General features: G+C 43.1%; 1 pseudogene; it reads left to right on the top strand.

The window, feature by feature from the left end:
- The first annotated feature begins 844 nt into the window (after nucleotides 1-844).
- The window catches only part of LOC114681918, a 53,294-nt pseudogene continuing 32,811 nt past the window's right edge, over nucleotides 845-21,327 (top strand).

The following is a 21,327-nucleotide window of genomic DNA, read 5'->3' as shown; positions in this document are numbered from 1 at the left end:
TTCTCATTAAGAAATTTGGGCAGGCACCTCATGAATCACTCACTGGCTTTGCAGTTAGTTTGGTTAAGACTATAATGTACTACTTTAGAGGACAAATTCATCCGCAATCTGCCCTGTCTTGGGGAGTCAGGAAGCTAGTCAGTGCAGTGATATAAGCTCCCAAACATGAAGGAGCAGCCCTGTTGCTCTGAGCGCAACAGCTGCAGAATATAGAGACAAGACCTCGGTTTCTTTTAGAAACCAATGACCAGACTGTGTAACTACAAAATCACCCTAGGCTGACTGTAAACAAGTGGCTTGAACTTGAACCCAAGACCCAGATGAGACCTAGCTTTCCATGAGTCTCCATTTACCAGGCTCTGAAAACAGAAATTCCTCAGAAAACCATAGGAAGCATGTCATGGAGGCTTTCACTTTGATGGAGGGCTGAGACACTTCTGGGAAAGAAACAAAGAAACAAACAAACAAACAAACCCACACAACACAGACATCACCTGCAACAACCTAATGATGGAAAGATTGATTCTGTGCAAACTCCACTCCCACAGCCTTTAATTCCTTTCCAGAGCTAAGTAAATTCCTTGACCAGAGCCAACATTTTGTGAATCTCAATGGCAAAACAATGACCAACAATGGAATGATGATGATAACAACTATGGACAACAAGGAGAACTTCTTTGGATTTCTAGGTATTTTGTGACAGTAGCTTGACATTTCTAACCTCATTATCCATCATCACAAAGCCCTTGTGAAGGAGGCATGCCTGTAACAACAGCTGACTAATGTAATACTTGATGCTGCTATAATCCTGATTATGTAGGAAATTAGGTGAGTATTCGGCAACATGCCCAAGTTACTGAGACGCTCAGAGGTAAACCTAGGATCAAATTCTAGAAAGAAGGAGAAGCAGGCTTACTCTCAAATAGCTTGAGGGCCAATAAGAGCAGAACTAGGTGCTTCAAAATCCATGAAAGCTGTTTCTGGTGTGTCCTTCTTTTTAGGTTAAGTTTTGAATGAAAAAAATTTAAAATTATTTTATGTGTGAGTGTTTTTGCTGCATGTATGTCTATGCCATGTGAGTGCTCAGTGCCCTAGGAGGGCAGCAGAGGGCATTGGATCCCCTGAAATGAGTTACAGGTGATTGTGGATCACCATGTGGGTGGTAGGAATTGAACCCAGGTCCCTGACAGGAGCAAAAAGTACTCTTAACCTCTGAGTTATCTCTACAGCCCCTGGTTTAACTTTTGATTTATGTGTATTTCTAAGTTCACAGGAGACAAATATGTCAGGCTCACTCAGAGACAACGTAATGCATATGTGAGCTTGCTTGAACACCTCTGTTCTGAACCATTTGGAGTGGCCAGTTTGTACTCTGCTTGCTTTCCAGGAAAGAAAGTGTGAATGAAGGAGGTCAGGCTCCTAATAAAATAAATCACATACAAGAGGAAGGAATAAAGGAAAGGAAGGAAGGAGAAAGGGAAGGGGAGGAGGGAAGGGTCGATAGATATTTTATAGCATCCGAATTGATATCTACAGAGCAGGAAGGGTAGAGGGATGGACTCTTTCCTTAGGTTTCAGAGATACTAGACAAAACCCCTTCTGTGGAGATTCCTCTATAATGTTAAGAATTTTTGTCCAAAGATCAAGGGGAACTCCCTTCTCTTCATTGGCCTCTGGTTAGTCATTACATTTTATAAGCTACCCAGAGATGGACCAGTTACAACAGTTCTCAACAAAGTCAAATTGCATTAAGTAGAGCATTGGAACACAGATTGTGGGCATTTTCTCAGGTTCTCCTCACTGCCTTTTTCTCCCTCCCAGGCAATGTCCCATTCACAGTGCGTCGTGTCTACTTCCAGGGAAGCCTCCATGGGCTGGATTAAGCTACAGAAAGAGGAGAGTTACATCCCTTGTGGGGTAACCTTGGCCAATGAGAAACCGGTGATAGGAGGGGGAGGCGGGCATTTGCCCCTCTTTGATGCGCTACTCTTCCTCACAATTCCTTTTGGAAACCCTCACAGCAAAGTCCGTCAACAAGCCAAGCAAGGCTGGTGAGTGGTCTGTGACTTTCCTCATGAATGGCTCACATCTCAAAGCTTCACGATGCTTCTTATCTTTCCCTCGCTACCCCGCCCCAAATTTTGAAGCTCCAAAATCAGTTTTACTGCCTTCAACATGGCTACCAGGATACAGAGCAAACCCACAGAGCTAACTGTGCCCGATGGTTCTTGTGAATAGGATGTGTGCAGAAGTGTCTTATACAAATTCTAGCCCTTGACCTTGAAACGAACTGAGATTTTTCTCTGACTTTCCTATTTCCCACCCCAACCCTCACTAGCTGGGAAGCTTCAACAATTGGAACAGTTGGAGGCTGCAGATCAATGACATTAATGGGCCATTCGGCCCTGTGTTGTTTCTTAAGTGAGTGGGAAATAAACTTCCATATTTAAAATAAAGTTGTATTATGTGTCTCAATTATTGCCTCAAACTCCACTTGTAAAAATAGTCAAGCCCGACCATAATTATGACATCTGCTTTTTGCAGACAGCTTTCTTCTGCTGAGGATTCTATATGAATTACACTAAGGTCCCAGCTGAACAGGGGCTGCTCTGGCTTAGGGGGACAGATACACCTGGAAATCAATTCTTCCACAGTCAAAAGACAGACAGAATGGATCTCGATTTGCCCCTGCAGGGTGACCTTCTTTTATGTCTGAGATGATGGACATTCCACATCCAAATATAACTTCTTTCCCTCCCTTCAGAGCAGGAAGCAGTTGGTCGCCTTTATGCTCAAATAGAAATACCGAAAAGAGAGAAGAAAGCATGCTCAAGTTCTTCTGATATAGAGAAAGAAAGAAAGACTCAAGACACACTGGGCCTTCCATTTCTTTGCTGGTAAAAGTTACTAAATTCAATATTACAAATGGATGGGCCTTCTATAACTCCAGCTCCAGGGGATCCAACACCTTCTAGCCTCCAGGGATACCTGCCCTTATATGAACATACCTGTAAACAGACATTTCCTGTCCCAACCGCTTGGTCCCAAATATCAGGCAGCTGCTTACCAAATTACCACACAGAGGCTTATATTAATTATAAATGCCTGGCCAATAGCTCAGGCTTGTTTCTAGCTAAGTCTTACACTTAAATTAATTCATATTTCTATTTATACTTTGCCATGTAGCTCATGGTTTATTGCCTCATTTTTTTACATGTCCTGCTTGTTCAGCAGCTAGCTGGCATCTCTCCTGACTCCACTCTCCTTCTTCCCATCATTCTCAGTTTGGTTTTCCTGCCTAACTTCCTGCCTAGCTACCAGCCTGTCTGTTTTTTATTAACCAATGAGAGTAATACATATTCATAGAAAGGGATTGTTCCACAGCACACACACAGCCTCCCACATACATGGGTACACATAATTTTAAAAAAGAAAAGCAAATCTTGAAAAATTGATATTTGAAAACTGTAATAATGCAACAAATAGTGATAGTTACATAGATAATATCATCCACACAATGTAAGAAAATAGATTTTTCACTCAAGATCATAGAGAGTTGTATTTAAGTGTGTGTGTGTGTGTGTGTGTGTGTGTGTGTGTGTGTGTGTACCTGTGCACATGAAGGCCACAAAGAGTGTTAGATTTCTTGGAGCTGGAGTGACAGGCATTTGGAAGATGCCTGGCTTGTTGCATGGGTGCTGAGATCTGAACTCTAGTCCTTATGATTATGCAGCAAGCTGAGCTATCTTTCCAGTCCCAAGACTTATATTTCTTGATAGAAAAAGAAGCCATGATATACTTGAGGTTTTTTTTTTTACTTGTTTAATTATGTATATGTATGTGTGTCTCAAGGGAGAGGGTGTATGCATATGAATACAGGTGCCTTTAGAAGCCAGAGGCTCCCCTGGAACTGGAGTTAAAGGTGTCTGTGTGTCACCTGGTGTGGATACTGGGAACCAAATTCAGATCCTCTGCAAGAGATACAGGAATGCTTAATGGCTAAGCCATCTCCCCACAGCCTATTTGAGCTTTCAATTTGTCTATGATTGGCTGGGTGTGCTGGCACACCCCTGTGATCCCAGTACTCGAGATATTGAGGCAGAGGGGTCATGAGTTTGAGGCCAGCCTGGTATCTAGTGAGACCCTATCTCAAAAACAAAGTGAAGTAGGTGTCTTTGACTAAATATAGTATAATAATGTCTGTTCTCTGAGCAGAGCATCTGTGCCCGCAGCATTGACATCAGCTGGAACTTCCTAAGAATTCAAATGTTTGGCCTCACCCCAGAATTCCTGAGTCAGCTCTTATAGCAGATGGAGTCTAGCAGAGTGTTTCAATAACCCCCTGGGTTACTTTGATGCATGCTAAAGATGGACAATTGCAGATACATGTGATGGATGAGCCATGTTTCCCCTTTGCTACTCCAACAAAGGCCAATACTTAGGGCCACCCAACTGGTCTTAAAGAATGGGTGCTTAGAGGGTCAGAAAGAATAGAAAATAATACTTTATCAGAGCTAGAGAGATGACTCAGCACTTAAGAGCACATTCCTTAAAGAACCCTAGTTCGATTCCCAGCACTCACGTATGAGGGCTCACACCCACTTATAACTCAAGCTCCAGGGAATCTGACACCCTCTTCTGGCCTCCACACTTGAACTAGAATATGGAAAGTTCCAGTCCTTATATTTATTACTCTATCTCTATTTGTTTCAAGTCTTTAAGGAATTTGCCAGAAGACTGCGGTAGGTCTGAGCATCACATACAGACATTCTACATCCAGAGGCAATTCTTGGAGTCATCTTCTTGCTCTCTGTTCCTCCTCTTCTTTCTTTCTTCTTCCTCCTCTTCTTTTGGCATGTGTTTGTTTTGTTGTTTTATTTTATTTTTGAAACATGGTCTTGATATATGCCTTGAACTCATGATGATATATAGTCCAGGGTTGCCTTGAACTCATGGTTTTCTTACCTCCATTTCCAAGAGCTGAGACAGGATTACAGACCATCAAACCTTCTCATAGGAAAAAAAAATATCAGGAAAAAGAAAAAAAAGCCAAGATCTCTTCTCTTGCCCAGGAGGCTATGGTAGGAAGGAAGATCACGTGTTTGAGGCATACTTGGCTACATAATATGAGGTCTCTAAAGCAAATGTTTTTGTTGCTTATTTTTTTTAATGAAATAGGCTTTAAAACCCAGTAGAAGAAGAAGAGAAACAACACAAAGAAACAAAACTCAACACACACACACACACACACACACACACACACACACGTGCACACACAGATGGCCCTCAAATTTACAACATGTTCAAATTCCCTCCTAGTTAGCTAAACAAAAATTACAACAGCATCAAAATAGCATTCCTTGGGCCTGCAGAAATGGCTCAGTGGTTGAGGGCACACACTACTCTTGCAGAAGACCTGAGTCTGGCTTTCAGCACCCACACTGTATAGCTCACAACATTCTTTACCTCCAACTCTAGGGGACCTGCACTCATGTGCACATACTCACACATAGACACACGATTAAAAATAATTTTTAAACACCATTTCTCTACTGCCAGGTCTATAAGAATTCTAAACCCTGGCAAGTGAGCATTGCAGGGGATGACAGGAAAAGAGGCATCATCTGGCACTGCCGTGAGAACTCATCCTAGTAGAACCCCTATGGAGGGGATTTGGGATTGTCTAATAAGACTACATATCCATTCACCTTTTGACTCAGTAATTCCCTTTCTAGGAATTTATACTGACATTAGTGCTGTGGGATGATTTGTATGTCCTGTGGGAGCCCTTCTTGGGTTCCTTGTGGCGTTACCCAGCAGGTCCGTATAGAGGATGATTAGGACCATGGGCCTGAGTGCAGGTGTTTGAGATGGTCTGCACTTGGCTGTGCTGGGGGATGGTCTGTATGTCAAGTTGTTCTGATTGGTTAATAAATAAAACCTGATCGGCCGTGGCTAGGCAGGAAAGATAGGCGGGACTAGCAGAGAGGAGAAATAAAAGGACAAAGGCAGAAAGAGACGCTACTGCAGCCGCCTCAATGACCAGAGACGCTGCAGCTGCCGCCATGACCAGCAGCATGTGAAGACGCTGATAAGCCACCAGCCACGTGGCGAGGTATAGATTTGTAGAAATGGATTACTTTAAGATAAAAGGAAATGGTTAATTTAAGATAAAGGAACAGTTAGCAAGAAGCCTGCCACGGCCATACAGTTTGAAAGCAATATAAAGTCTCTGTGTTTACTTGGTTGGGTTTGAGCGGCTGTGGGACTGGCGGGTGGCAGGGATTTGTCCTGACTGTGGGCAAGGCAGGAAAACTCCAGCTACACATTATGCTTCCCATAATATAAGAACACACACAAGCTATAATATTATTGTCAATCACAGCAAAATATCACAAAATGCTTCTCTGGCCACATGCAGCCGAGTGGCTGAGTAATCCACAATGGAGAGCCGTGCTTCTGTGAAAAAGGCATGAGGAGGTTCTCCATGGAGGGATAGAAAGCTATTTCCAATAGTATGGACTAAGTAGGGAGGGAGGCAACAGAGTATGTGTAATCTGTCAGGTTTCATGGGAAATAAGAGGATATAAGAAAATGTGTTAGATGATACTATTCCTGGGGAGACATGAACAAAGATCCAGTCACTCCAAATAGGAAACTGATAGCAGACCAAAGTCCAACTTGGGGTTACTTACAAGAATATTGATAAGGGGTTACTTACAGGAGCAAAAATGAGTCAAATACAGCTGCATCATCAAAAGCCCACCCCAGCATGAGTGATGGCTCACAAAACTGGGAACTTAGAGCACACTACCCAGCCTGCAGGCAGGGCAACAGGTTGGAGAATCTCCTTTCCAGTTAATTCAGTAGTTAATTTAGTTGCTCTAAGCCTCTTCTAGGTATCTAGGCTGGACTCTGCTTCTTCCAGGCAGCTTAGCTTGACTACTAGGGTCTCTAAGTAACCCTTACAGCTTCTATATGCTTGGACAAGGAAGACCCTATTGAATCTGGTGGGTTTCAGGGACTTCCTGAAGCCTTTGAGTTGTTGACTTCCTGAGTTTAAAGAGCATCTCTGCAGAATGGAATGTTTCACCTCCCTTTTAGCATCTTATATCTTAACAAATTTTTACCCAAGATAGAAAGCTTTAATCTTGGAGGAAACTGCAATATGACACTCCATCTGTCCCTCCAGCTCTTATATTCTTTCCACCACTATTCTTCAATGATCTGTTGAAGGGGACGACAAAGAAGTCTAACTCTCTGGTGTTTTAACTCTCATGGGGCACGGAGACTTTGTATATTGTTTGCTTGTTTGTTTTAACTCTATCTCTGTTTCTAGACTGTCCTTGGTGCTAAGTCTCAGTGGTATTGCTTTTGCTGTAAAATACAAGTGTCGAAAAGGAAGAAAATCAGAAACAGGAAAAATAATCACGTGGACACTGCCAGCAGTAATCACCCCTGCTCATAATTACACGTGCTGGGGAGCACTTCAGCCTGTATATCATAGTTATTTATCAAAACAAAAGCAATTATTTTTCTGTTGGAGCCTATGATTTCCCTGGTCACACATTTTATCTCAGTTCCTAGTACCAGACATGAATTTTTCTCTGTGGAACAAGGCCCTTAGGTCCAATCAGAAAGTTGGTTTCCTCCATAATTACTCACACCATGATCGTCCTAGCTGATGCATAATGTCTGGCACTTTCATCTTGAAGCATACAGGACCCACAGCTGAGAAGGACTTTGGGCCATAATTCTCTCTAGCAACTTAATAGCACATTCTAGCACTACAGGAAGTAGACCACTGGGAAGGGACACTTAAAGTTTAGTCTTGGCTATATTTCTATAACCAAAGCATGTGACACCTTCTATGAGTATCTTACCATCCACTTCTGGAATGTGACCAATGTCAAGACAGTAACCTTTATTGTTTCAGGGGTGTTTAACACCTCCCTGCCAAAAACTCTTTCGGAGCTAATCCATCCTTACACTGGAATGTTTAATAACCTTATGGATTTGGAGCATCTGCTTTTCTTCCTGTACGATACCCATGTTTAGTGTCTGGGAACTGGTTTCCCTCTCCACTTCTTTGGGTGCACTGGCATGTCTCTCAAATTCAACTCTAAATCTGAAAACCACTTATGTATACAGAATGAAACCCTTTTGTAGAAGGTGGGCAGGACAATGATGTAAAGTCCTGAACCCCCATCCTATTGACAAACAGTGAGGTTGCAGAGATAAGCCTGGTAAAGCACTTAAAAAAGTCTGAAAGTCTGAAAGTCTGTTGTCACCTGTTCCAAGCAGATGTCAGGTGATCACAGAAGTCCACAAAGAATAGACCGAAGCAAACTGTTACCAAGGTTGGATTCAGCATGAGAAGATTTTATCCATTTGTATTAGCTCTCTGGGTAGAGCACTTTCATGGGATCTCTGGGCATTTCCTTTGCCCCTAGGGAATTTGATGGGGCTGGTGCTATCTGCCTAGTCTAGCCTAGGGTCAATGGAGGAATAGTCACCTACCTCCTCAGTTATGCCTGTTCCCCAGCTCCTAGGCTAGACTTGTACCCTCCCCTTGGCTGGATGAACTGCACCTAGGAGAGATATGTACACTGTTTTCCTTGGGATAGACAGCTGCCTATAGCTCCTACAAGCTTAATCTTTTTGACTTGCACTGTTTTATATCTATGTTTATAAACTGATGTTTATTGCATTTGATATTCCTGGAAGTCACCAGGAACCAAGACACATCGGCTTCCAGTAAATATTTTTTTAACATCAATAGAAGACCAATAAGTATGCAATGTAACACAGGGATTTCAGTCACCCTACATGGTCTTTACCTCAAGTGTCCCCGACCCATCCCATTAGTAGGTGGGGAGGTTTCCATCCCTGAAGACTTCCTTCCTCTGTAGTGGGGTGTGCAATAGGAGTCAGCTGAATCTTTCTGTTCTCTGTATTTCCCCTGTGGTGAACTGCTGCCCAGACCTAAAGGCTCACGAGCACTGCATTTGCTGTTTCACCAATGTGTTTTTCTTAAGAACTCTGACTCAGTCTACCCACATTGGACTCCAAGTAACATGGAGAGGTCCCCCTGTTTGGCTTTTTATCTGTTTTTACCTGTTTTTAGCACCTTTACAGGTTTACATGGTAGCCTAAGTCCTCAGACCTGTTAAAGTCTCTTCCTGACAAAGAGCTTGTCCTAATGTGGCTCTTACCAAAGCCACTAAGGCTCCACGCCCATCCTGAAGTCTGATAAATTGGTCTTTTCCTCAAATCTTGATTGAACAGTCTTATCTGGCCCAGTGAACTGACATCAAACACCACTTTTTAAAATCTTCCTTTTAATTTTTTTTTTTTTTTTTACTGTTACTCATGTCAGATTCTTTCTGTCTTTGCTCTCTGATTCTCCACAGAATCTAAGTCTTTGGAAGCAGGGAAGGTCCTTGAGCACAGATGCAACTTGTACCCCTTTCCCCGCCATGGCAGATTGTAAATAAAAAAAAAAAAAAAAAACAGCTACATAAACATCTCTATTGCATCTCTTCTGATACAAGCAAATTCCCACTGAGTAGCCACCTTAATCTTAGATACAATTTTTACTCCACGAACTTGTGGCTACCCAACCTCTGTGACAGGCTGTTGACACTCTTGCTCCTTACACGTTACTCTCACAGATTATAAAATGTGTTTAAAACCTTTAATCCTTTTTTAGGGCATCTCTATACTCATGTGCCAGACTCCGCTCATCAAACAGGCATGTTACTGCATACCACATAATCCAGGTATCTCCAGCTGATGGCTATTTGGGGAGGCTTAGAAGGTGTGGCCTTACTGGAGAAAGTACATCATTGAGTCAGGCTTTGAGGTTTCAAAGGACTCTCACCATTTCAAATCCACTGTCTCTCTGTTTTCCTGTTCATGGTTCAAGATGTATGCTCTGGGGGGCTGCTCCGGCCGCCATGACTGTCTGTGGCTGTGCTTCTTTGCTATGGAAACAGTAAGCCAAAAATAAGCCCTCCCTTCTCTAAGTCAATGTAGATGTAATTCTGAACAGTTTTATTAAATAAGAAACACAGAGCCAAATGTAGAGTTAAAAGTCCAAGAGGTCAGAGCAGTAGCCAAGAGCTAAGACCAAGACCTCCTTCTTAGCCCTCGCTGTCAGCTGTCGTCCTTCCCCTCTGAAAGAGACCTACTTCCTGTGTATCTGTCTTTTTATTGACTTTCTGTTCTGCCTTCTCATTGGTTGTAAACCCAAACACATGACCTCCTCGTCACTGCCTGTCTATACAGACCTCCAGGTCTCTATGGTTAGTATTGAGATTAAAGGTCTGTGTCTCCATGCTGGTTGTATCCTTGAACACACAGAGATCTGCCTGTCATGTGATAGGGATTAAGGGTATGTGCTACCACTGCCAGACTTCTGCTATGGCTTGCTATTAACTCTGACCCCTAGGCAACTGTATTTATTAACATACAAATAAAATCACATGTCCGTACAAATAAAATATTGCCATAAGTTAACTCAGTCATGACGTTTCATCACAGCAACAGAAAAGTAACTAATACGCCGTGTAAGCATGAGGACCTGAGTTAGACTCCTGGAACCCATGTAAAATGCCAGGCTTGGTGGTTTGCAATCTCAGCACTGGGGCAGTGAAGGCAGGAAGATTTCTAAGGTGCGTTGACTGGCCCGTCTAATCTAACTGGTGAGCTTCAGGCCACTGACTCTGTCTACAAGTAGGTAGATGGTATTCCTGAGGATGGCACCGGAGGTTGTCCTCCAGACCCCACACCTGCATGCACACACACATAAAAAATGAGTGGAGCTAGGCATGGTGACACGTCCTTAGTCCCAGCATGTCGGAGGCAAAAGCAGGTGGATCTCTGTGAGTTCAAGGCCAGCCTAATCTACACAGCAAGTTTCAGGCCAGTCTGGGCTACATAGTGAGGACCTGTAGTAGTTTTATGGATGTGTTCCTCAGCTCCACAGTCTTGGGCCTTTGAATACTTGATCTCCAGTTGGTAGTGCCATTGGGAAGATTTGGGAGGTGTGTGATCTTCAGTTATGCCCCTGTGAGTGGGCTTTGAGAGGTTAAAGACAGATGTCATTTTGTCTTAGCTCTTCCTGCTTGCTGTGTGTGCAAGATGTGAACTCACAACTGGTCCTGCCACAGTGTCTGCTGCCAGGATTCCCTGCCGTGAGGAACTCTAATCCCTAGAATTAATTAAGTCCAAATAAACTCTTTCTTCTATAAGTTGCTCTGGTCCACGGTGTTTTTATCACACCAATAGAAAAATAACCAATACTGACCCTCAAAAAAAAAAAAAAAAAAAAAAAAAAAAAAGAAGGAATGGGTAGAAATGGTGGGGACATGTGGAGAGAGTGGAAGAGAAGAGAGATGACACCTGAGTAAAATCTCTAAATTATGTTAATGTTTTACATTCAGAGGTGAATACACAAATGGAATCAAGTGGGATGTAGTGGGGAACCAGACAGAACAATGGACTGTCAGAGGGCCCTACAGTCCAAGTGACATAAAATAATCCCTGAAGGTGGGAAGAGGCTGAGGCACAGGAACCTATGTAAAACTTGAAAACAGTATTCTTTACTATACATCGCAATGATAAAGAATTGTACCCAAAAAAAAAGAGAAAAAAATAAAAGGCAAAGCTACACAGAGAAACCCTGTTTCGAAAAAAAAAAAAAAAAATCAAATCTCAGAAGGGTGTAGATTGTTAATTCTGAACTTACATTTATGAAAAGGCAGAGCAAGTTAGTGGATACATTACTCCTAATTTATGATGGTGTGAGAGATCAAGATAAGGACATAGTCTCCTATCTAGTTCTATCTATATATTATGGGTGAGATTGTGGTTTTGCTGGTCAAAAAGAGGATAACAAATAAGAACAGAATGGAGGCTCACAGAAACCCTCAGTTAACTGAAATCGACTTATCAGTATGGTACCATGGTTATACATTATGTGTGTATGCTGAGACACAGATAGATGATAGAGACAAACACATGAGAGTGTATTGTGTGTGTGCATGTTAGTGCACACGCATACAGTTTCTGGCTCCTTCTGCTCAGAGAACTTGAAATCAATGGAAGCAGTGATATCATATCACACTGCCCACACAAAGAACCTAGATCTCAGTGTCAAGGCCATTTCCCAGTGAAAAGGACAATGTTTCTTACAGAAATGATTGATTCTGGGGCTGGGCCAGGGAAAGCACAAGATGAGGATGAACATTTTGTGATTCTAGAAAATGGGGAAGTACTAAACAACAACAAAGTGGACTCAGCGAACAGTGGGGTAGAAGAGTCAACTTGAAGGGTCTCCCAGTGAGTAAAGGTGAGACAAGATGAGTAATAAAATAGTGATAATCAGGAATCTTAATATTAATGGAGGCCAGTTACACAGATCACTATTCACCTATCCTCAGCTGATTTCATAGGTTCAGTGGACTCAGTGAATTACTGGAAAGCTTAACCAGTCAAATGCTTAACCACCGAATGCTTATTGTTCTAGTTTCTGGTACGCTTATATACTTTTCTTTTAATCATTAATTAGCTTGCTTTATTATATACCATGCTGCTGTTTCATGTGTTGAACTACAGAATCAGATGGATTTCTGTTGAATGCTAGGATTAAAGTGTGTCTATATGTAACTATTTTTTTTTTGAAAGAAATTATTAAGTACAAATATTTAAAAATAAAAGATAATAATGGATGTTACACAGGGAACTACATATTCATGACATAGGCTGGTACCAAGTAGGCAAATAATGAATACAAAGCATAATGGTTCATAGCAACCTGGCAGGATCTAGCATGGCCAAGGAGACAAGCCTCTGGGCACACCTGTGAAGGCCTAGACAGGAAGACCAATGCTGAGTGTGTGTGGTACCATCCCGTGGGATGGATCTTGTACTAAGAAAGGAGAAAGCATGCTGAGCAGGGGCACTCATTGCTCTCCATTTCTTCACTGCAGAAAGAGTGTAACCAGCTGCCTCAAAGCCTCTGCTCCATGACTGCCCCTCTGTAGAAGACTACAGCCTGGAACTATGACCCAAAACAAACCTTTTACTGCAAGTTGCTCTTGTCAGGCATTTTGTTACAGCAACAGACAAGTAACTGATATAGAAAGCATCTAACTAAACTGGTTGGTGGTGGTGCACTCCTCTTATCCCAGCACTTGGGAGGCAGAGGCGGGCAGATCTCTGAGTTCAAGGCCAGCCTGGTCTACAGAGCAAGTTCCAGGACAATCAGAGCTACACAGAGAAACCCTGCCTTGAAAAACCAAAACCAAACAAAATCAAAGTATTTGTCTTAGGGTTTCTATTGCTGTGAAGAGACACCATCATCACGGCAACTCTTTCTTACAAAGGAAAGCATTTCATTGTGGTGGCTCATTTACAGTTTAGAGATTTAGTTCATTATCATCACAGTGGGATATGGTGGCATGCAGGCAGGCATGGTGCTGGGAGAGGGAGCTGCTGCATGTTGACATGTAGTCAACAGCAAGCAGACTGAGATCCTGGGCAGTATCCAGAGCATGGGAGACCTCAGAGCCTGCCCCCACGGTGACACACTTCCTCCAACAAGGCCACACCCACTCCAACAAAGCCACACCTTCTAATAGTGCCACTCCCTACGAGATAATGGGAGCCAATGACATTCAAACTACCACAGTATTGAATGAAATAAAGGTTATTGAATGAATAGGTATTGAATGAATAAGTATTGAATGAAATAAAGGCTATTAGCTTTCTACTAAATAATAAACAGAAATTTCACAAGTAAATAACAATAAAGAAATGAAACTTGAGAAAGGGTATCTCTCCATTATAGTAGAATTATAATTCTAAATACAGATGGGTGACATTATAACAGCAGCTAAAGTTTGTGGGCAAATGGACACTATCACATATCTCATAAGCAATTAGAAAGCCACAAAGGCAATTCTGTGGCATCACTGTCAAAAATACACATCCTGAGTTTCATCTTGAGAAACATCACACTAACTGAAATTGAGGAATGTTACATAAAATGACTGACCTTTTTTTCCTTTGTGTATGCATGTGTGGTGTATGTTCATGTTCAAGTGGATGCATGCATGTGTAAGGGGGCACGTATGTGTGCAGACATGTGTATGGAGATGTGAAGCTGACGCTGGCATCTTCCTCAGTTGCTTTCCACTTTGTTTTTTGAGACAGGGTCTCTCTCTCTCACTGAACATGGAGCTCACCAATTAGGCTGGACTGATTTGTCAATGAGCCCAAGGAATTTTTCTGTCTTCTCCTCCCTGCCTGTAGGACTACAGACACCCAAAAGTTACATGACATGGTTGTACATGCCTACAACTCCAGCATTGGGGGACAGAGACAGGTAGATCTTGAGAGCTCACTGACCGGCCAGCCTAGCTGACATGGTAATCTTCCAGTTCAGTGAGAGACTCTGTCTCAAGGCAATAGGGTAGAGAGAATTAAAGGAAGACCCCAGTGTCCTGCTCTGACCTCCACATGTATGTACACAAATGTACACATTTGCACATTCACATGTTTGTACCACACATACATATGAACACACACACACACACACACACACACACATATGCTGTTGCATTTGCAAATTTGTTTGTTTGTTTGTTTTTAAAAAAAAAGGTATTAGTTTTCCCTGGAAGAAGGACAAGGCATGCTGGAATTATGCTCCATGTAGATCTAGGTTCGAAACTGCTGTGTATGTTCATATCTAAATTCCACCAAGCAGTAAATATTTAAAAGTCATACACTCTGCTGTAGGTGTGTTATTCCTGAGTGGGAAAACTGGAAAACCACACACAAATCAACCTCAGCCCAGCAAGCTGAAGAGCAACCTCAGTGATGTACATTGAACTTGGCTCCTAATAGAAGCCGTAACGTTTATCATCATGGTGCTTTCAATAAATATAACAGATGCCCAGCAGAGATGTCACATGTCAGATTCACAGCCCAACTCACATTTAAAGGGTGTTTATAACTGACACAAATTGTATGAGGTGACTTCTTTTTTAACGACATTGATTCTTCATGACATACTAGCAGAGAAGTTGCAAATACCTTTTCTTTGTAAGATGAAGAGACCAAATCTCAGAGTAGAAAAAGACACTGGCCCTGACAGACAGGAGTAAGGCTGCTTCAAAGAGTGCGGCACCTTATGCTAGGGTGTCTCTGACCTCTTCACACTGCCTCAAACAGAAAGATTTTGAAGTTTGATCTCCAGCACTGGGGAGGCTGGAGAGGTTGATCACTCAATTGGCATGGTGTTTGCTGCCCAAGCAGGGGGACCCGAGTTCGATCCTTGGTCATGGTGGCACACAGCTATAATCACAGAGCTGGAAAGGCAGAGAGTCCTAGGCTCACTGGTTAGCCAGTCAAGCCTATCAGTGAGTTCCAGGACACTGAGAGACCCTATCTCAGACAACATGGTGGAAACTATGAGATTGACCTATGACCTCCATAAGCATGTGCACACACACAAGAACATGTACACACCACACACACACACACACACACACACACACACACACACACACACACAAAGGAAGACAAAAGCTCACATATAAAAAAAAATAGATACCAAGAAGATACTTGCTTTTTTTTCTTAAAATGAATTTCAAAGTTTTTTTGCAGTTGCCATCCTTGAGTTTTTATCATGGTCATAGAATTTTAGCTTCCTCCATTTAAAACCCAATCAAAAGCCACTCTAGACACTTAGATCTTTGTAAAAAAAAAAAATGAGACTTCAAATATTAGAAGGAAAACTTAAAGAATACTTTGAAGTTTGAGTTTGACCTCTCCTACCACCCTTTTTTGCTAACTTTTGATTTTTCACTTCACTAACTGTCCCTTCAATTTGAGTTGACTGACTATTGCCAGTCATAATAAAACCACAGAACAAGTTTAGACAGATTCATTGTGGACTCTAGACAATGGCCTGAAATTCCTTTGCAGACAGCTGTGTTGTGTCTCTTTGTCACACGTACTAGACACTGGTCTGTTGTAGACTAATCTTTTTGTACACTGTGAATATGTGTCACTCTCATTTGTTTAATAAAGGGCTAAATGACCAATAGCTAGGCAGGAAGAGGTTAGGCAGGACTTGCAGACAGGAAGAGAGCACAGGGATGAAGAAGGGTGGAGTCACCAGGAGATGCCATGGGGAGAAGAAGCCAGCCCAGCATGGAACAAGTCGGTCACACAAAATAGGATAGAGGGAATAAAGCCACGAGGCTGAAAGTAAATTAATAGAAATGGGTTAATTTAAGTTATTAGAGTGGTTAGAAACCAGCCCAAGCTATCAGCTGAGCTTTTATAATTAATAAGAAGTCTCTGTGTGGTTATTTGGGAGCTGACTGGCGGGACTGGTCTACTGTACCTGAAGCACCTCTTACTTGAATTAGTCTAGCAATGCTGAGGTCCTCTCCATCTATACCCTGGCCATAAGGAAAAGTCTCTTTCACAGAACATCTGGTATATAAGACCACTGGCCTCAAAATTTGATATACCTGGCCCAAATTCTAGCTGTGCATTTTTAGTAGTATTGCCTTAGACAACTTATTAACTCTAAAGACATTTAACGCACCTCTACAATATGCTATCAGATGTGGGAGGAAAGGGTAGCCAATGAGACAAAGTCCACAAAATCTTAAAGAAACATTCAACAAGGCAAGGGCATGGATGACTGCAAATGGTTGATAAAGTGAGGCTTACGTGACAGAGTACCCAAGGCTGGCCATGGTTGGTTATGCTTGATACTTGCCTTTTCTGGCCTGACTTTATAGGTGTGTGTGTGTGTGTGTGTGTGTGTGTGTGTGTGTGTGTGTGTGTGTTCATGCATGCTCATGCGCCAGAGGTCAAGCTCAGCTATCCTTCTGCGGAAGCTATCTACTTTTTTTTTTTGAAACAAGGTCAGGGTCTCTCATTGAGTTCTGGGACTCACTGGCGAATTGGCCTGCAGGGATCCCTAGCGCTGGGATTACAAGCACATGCCACCTCTCCTGAGTTTTTAGAGTGGGTTCTAGACATTGAACCCAGGTTCTCACGCTGGCATGGCAAGCACTTCTCCAACGAAGACACCTCCCCAGCCCCTGCTCTGCCCTGTTTGACTGCTTAGAGAACGTGGAGCTAAAAAGTAAAAACTCCACAGTGGCAGTACACACAAGGAAGGAAACACAGAAGGAAGGGCTTCCGTTTAGACATCATGTTGGACCAGCTGCTCTGTGTGTTTTTGCTAACCACTCACAGCCAGCTTAATAGGAACCAAAGCAATTATTCCCTCCTGGGAACATTTCTGCTTTGATTGTCATCAAATATGGACATCTGGAAGAAATTCAGGAATTGATTCCTAACAGTAGAGTGAATGTACAAGGTAGTGCCACTTTAATTAAATACTCGGCCAATCCAAGTCCATCTGATTCTCCTTCCTTTGTGGGAGGGACCCACATCCTTCCTGCCTCCTAAATGTCTACACCGAAGACAGACACTTCCCGAATCCTGTTACCACACACCACCTACCCTGCATAAAAAATGTGACTGCTGCTTTAAGTAAGTTGCAACCCACCAGGTTCATATTTTATTGAGTCACAATAAACTAAAGTAAAGGAAAATGGGGAAACTTGCCAGAAGGAAGATGGCTTCTCGAACGCGGTTGGTAAATAGAGTGAAAGGGGCGTCCTGGCTGTATGTCTGAGCTGTCAGAACGCTGCAGTGATTACATTATTCAGCAGTCATCTAATACTCTCCCACACTTACTCCCGGAGGGGAGAACCTGGGGTTTTAATCATTTAGTAATACTCTTGTGTCCTATCTTGCAGATTTGTCAAGAGCTGTAAACGAACGAAGTTTTTTTTTTAATTCACTTTTCTCTTTGGAGGCCAGTTTCAGTTCTCATCCTCAGCACAAGCAGCTTTGAACAGAGAGGTCACCTGGGAAGGAAAACGGTCCTCTCAAGCACTGTGGGGCCTGCAGGTGGGGGGCAAGCAGCTAGAGGACCTTGGAGAAAGGCTTCAGTACCACTTATGACCCAGGTTCCCACAAGGTTGATACAGGGCAGCTGGGGACAAAGAGGTTGCAGCATCTTGCAGTTTCCTGGCCCTCAGTGTGAAACCAGCTGGGGTGAAGTCTGGCTTATGTGCTTGCCTTCCAGGGGCCATTCACACTTTCGGTCACTCTGTGACCTTTCTTCTGTGTGACAAAGGCGGGTTGTCATTTCTGCTTGGTCTTGGCTCCCTGGGCTTGCGGTGTGAGTGGTGTGCGTCACCCTCCTGGGTGACTATTGGCTGGGTGGACTGAGTGTGTTGCGTTTCTGATCTCTGCTGGACCTTCACACACTCCCAGAACAAATGTAGCGGCACGAGTCTCCATCCATCTGCTTGAGGGTTTGGTAATGAGAACCAGTTCAAATGAGTTAAGTCTGGCTTTTGTCTAAGACACGTGGTACTACATAGCACTACCCGTGCCTCAGGCAGGGTATCCAATCCACAGGGGGCACATTCCCCAGAATAGGTTTGGATGTGACCAACACAAAGTGGTAGACTAACTTAAAACATTTTGAGGTTTTTTTTTGTTTCTTTGCTTACTTACCTTTTTGATAACTCAGTTGTGGCTCTTGAACGTGAACTCTAAATAACAACATTGTGCTACGAAGGTCACACACCCCTGGCTGATTTACCCATAAGCCCCTTGAGCCCTGGAAATTCAGGTTTCTTCCTTCCTGATCATATGAACTGTCGCTTACTCGGCCAATCTGAACCTCAGTTTTCCTTTTTAAGAAAACAGACTAGGAGGAAGATGGCTCCAAGGTTAAAGCACTGGCCACCCATGCAAAAGGACCAGAATTTGGATCCCTAGGGCCGACATAAATGTTAGGTGGTAGAGGTGCCTGTCCTATAATTCCAGCCCTTGGGAGTTAGAGACGGGGCACCCCTGGGGCAGGTGACTAACTAGTGAGACTAGCCTTATAGGTGAACTCTGGGTTTCATAAAGAGACTCTGCCTCAGTGGGTATGTTGGCACAACCTTTGATCCTAGCACTCTGGGAGACAGGAACAGACAGATATCTGGGAATTCCAGGCCAGCCTGGGCACCACCGTGAGACCCTTTCTGAGAGAGAGTGGGGTAGGAGGAGATGCAAAAGAATAACGTGGAGGACCATTCAAGAAAGTTTCTTGATGTCAGGCCTCCCCTGGCACATGTACAAGAGTACACTTGCACCCTCCCTACATGTGCTCCCACATACATGTAAACACACACACACACACACACACACACATGCACGCATGCATGCACGCACACGCACACGCACACTTGAAAAGAAAAAAAACAACACAGACTAGCTCCACCCAACTTGCAGGTATACTTAAAAAGTTGAACGAGTACCTGTAAGGAGGCTTAGCGTAGATCTTTAAGATATACATTCAGGAAGTAGAGGAGATTTTTTTTCGTGAAAAAGAATATTCTCAAAGCACTGACAGGTCACAGAAAGAGGAATGGAAATTGCTCTTGGCTATTTTAAAGCTGTTCAACTTCACTAATAATAAGAAAAATACAGAGCAGCACTGTACAGGGATATCATTTTTACGTATTAAACTGGCAAAGACCCAATCTCCAAATTGTATAACACATTCTGGAATAAATAGCAGAATTCTGCACTCTCATACACTGTTGGCAAGAGTACAAAATGGTACAGCCCTTTGGGGATCTAGCTGGCAATTGCGATCCAAATTACAAATGCATTGACTTTTCACTCAGCGAGTCCACTCCCGGGAATTTGTTCTACATCTGTACCTAAGCCAGCACTAAGCAGAGTGACACAGACACCCTGTTAGAGCTGTGAGCAGGAACAACGGCTGGAAATGACCCCCTGCCCTTCTAAGGACAGGCAGGTAAACAAGCCAAGGGACAATGACGTTACTCAGCAGGGGAAGAGCAGAGGCTCTCTGTCCCATGCGGAAAACACCCCAGGAAAACCATGAGGTGAAAAATGAGGGATGCAGATATGGCACAGGGCATCCTAATTTCCATGAAAAGGACAAAGAGCAACAGTATATTCACAGGGAAATGAAAGCCAGAAGGCAACACAACACGCGAATAAGACCTGTTACAAAGAGGCCAGCAGACAGAATGAGGTAGTTGGAGTCCCTACTCAGAATAACAATTCCTTTTGACTTTTTTTTATTTTTCCTAGTGCAGGGGAAACCCTCTACCACTGAGCTACATCACCAGTTCCCTTGAGTTCTTCTTTATTTTTTTAACCAGATGAATATGCTATCATTTCATATGACAAAATCAAAATAAAGAAAATTAACATTTTTCTGAAAGGAAGTGCTTTCAAAATCCATTGAAACTCATATTTGAATTCTCTGTCATTCAGAACATTTCCTGGTCCTTTGCTGCACTGTAAACCTTGAACACCAGACATGTCTTATTGAGAACTGTAACCTGGGTGGCAAGTTGTACATCACACTCACCGAGTTAAAGAGTGGTTTTTACTACAGCAAGGAGTAAATGAAGGATCTTGCTGCTTTTGGTGCATGGGGAATGATTCATTAACTGTCTCCACCAGAAATTATCCACCAGGGAGTTACAGAAAAAGCAAATCCCCCTGCCTCTCTCTCTTTCTCTCTCTCCTCCTCCTCCCTCCCTTCTTCCCTCCCTCCTTCCCTCCCCCCCTCTGTGTGTGTGTGTGTGTGCATGTGCGTGTGCGTGTGCATGTGTGTGTGTGTGTGTGTGTGTGTGTGTGTGTACAAAAGACAACCATTGCTCTTGTTCCTCAGGTGTTACCCACCTTGTATTTTGAGACAGGGTCTCTCTTTGGCCTGGAACTTGCCAAGTAGGCTGGACTACCTCACCAGTGAGTCCCAAGAATCCACTTGTATCTGCCTCCTTAGTGTTGGACTTACTTTTAACGTTGGCTCTGAGGCTAGAACTCAGGTACTCACGTTTACAAGGCAAGCACTTTATCAACTGAGCCGTCTACACAGCTGCTCCACCTTTTAAGTGGGAAAGCAGAAGTACGTCACTGAAGAGAGTGATGGATAAAAAATTGCATTCCTTCTCGTAACTCTGCAAGAGGACGATGATGTAGTTTCCTCTGAGGGTTACATCTGGGGAAAACCAAAGGTACCTGAGGCTGGAAGGGACCTACAGAGCTTCCCTGAGTGGACATATGGAGGGACTTGTGAGGCCAAAGACAAGTTCCTCCACACACCTTCCAACTCTTTCCTCGTTACCACCTCCCTTAATAGGAGCACAGGGGTAGAGGGGGATTACCACAGAGAGATGA

Source organism: Peromyscus leucopus, chromosome 3 (genome assembly GCF_004664715.2).
Source record: "Peromyscus leucopus breed LL Stock chromosome 3, UCI_PerLeu_2.1, whole genome shotgun sequence".
Taxonomy (NCBI): Eukaryota; Metazoa; Chordata; class Mammalia; order Rodentia; family Cricetidae; genus Peromyscus; species Peromyscus leucopus.
This window is presented reverse-complemented; position numbering and strand designations above follow the sequence as displayed.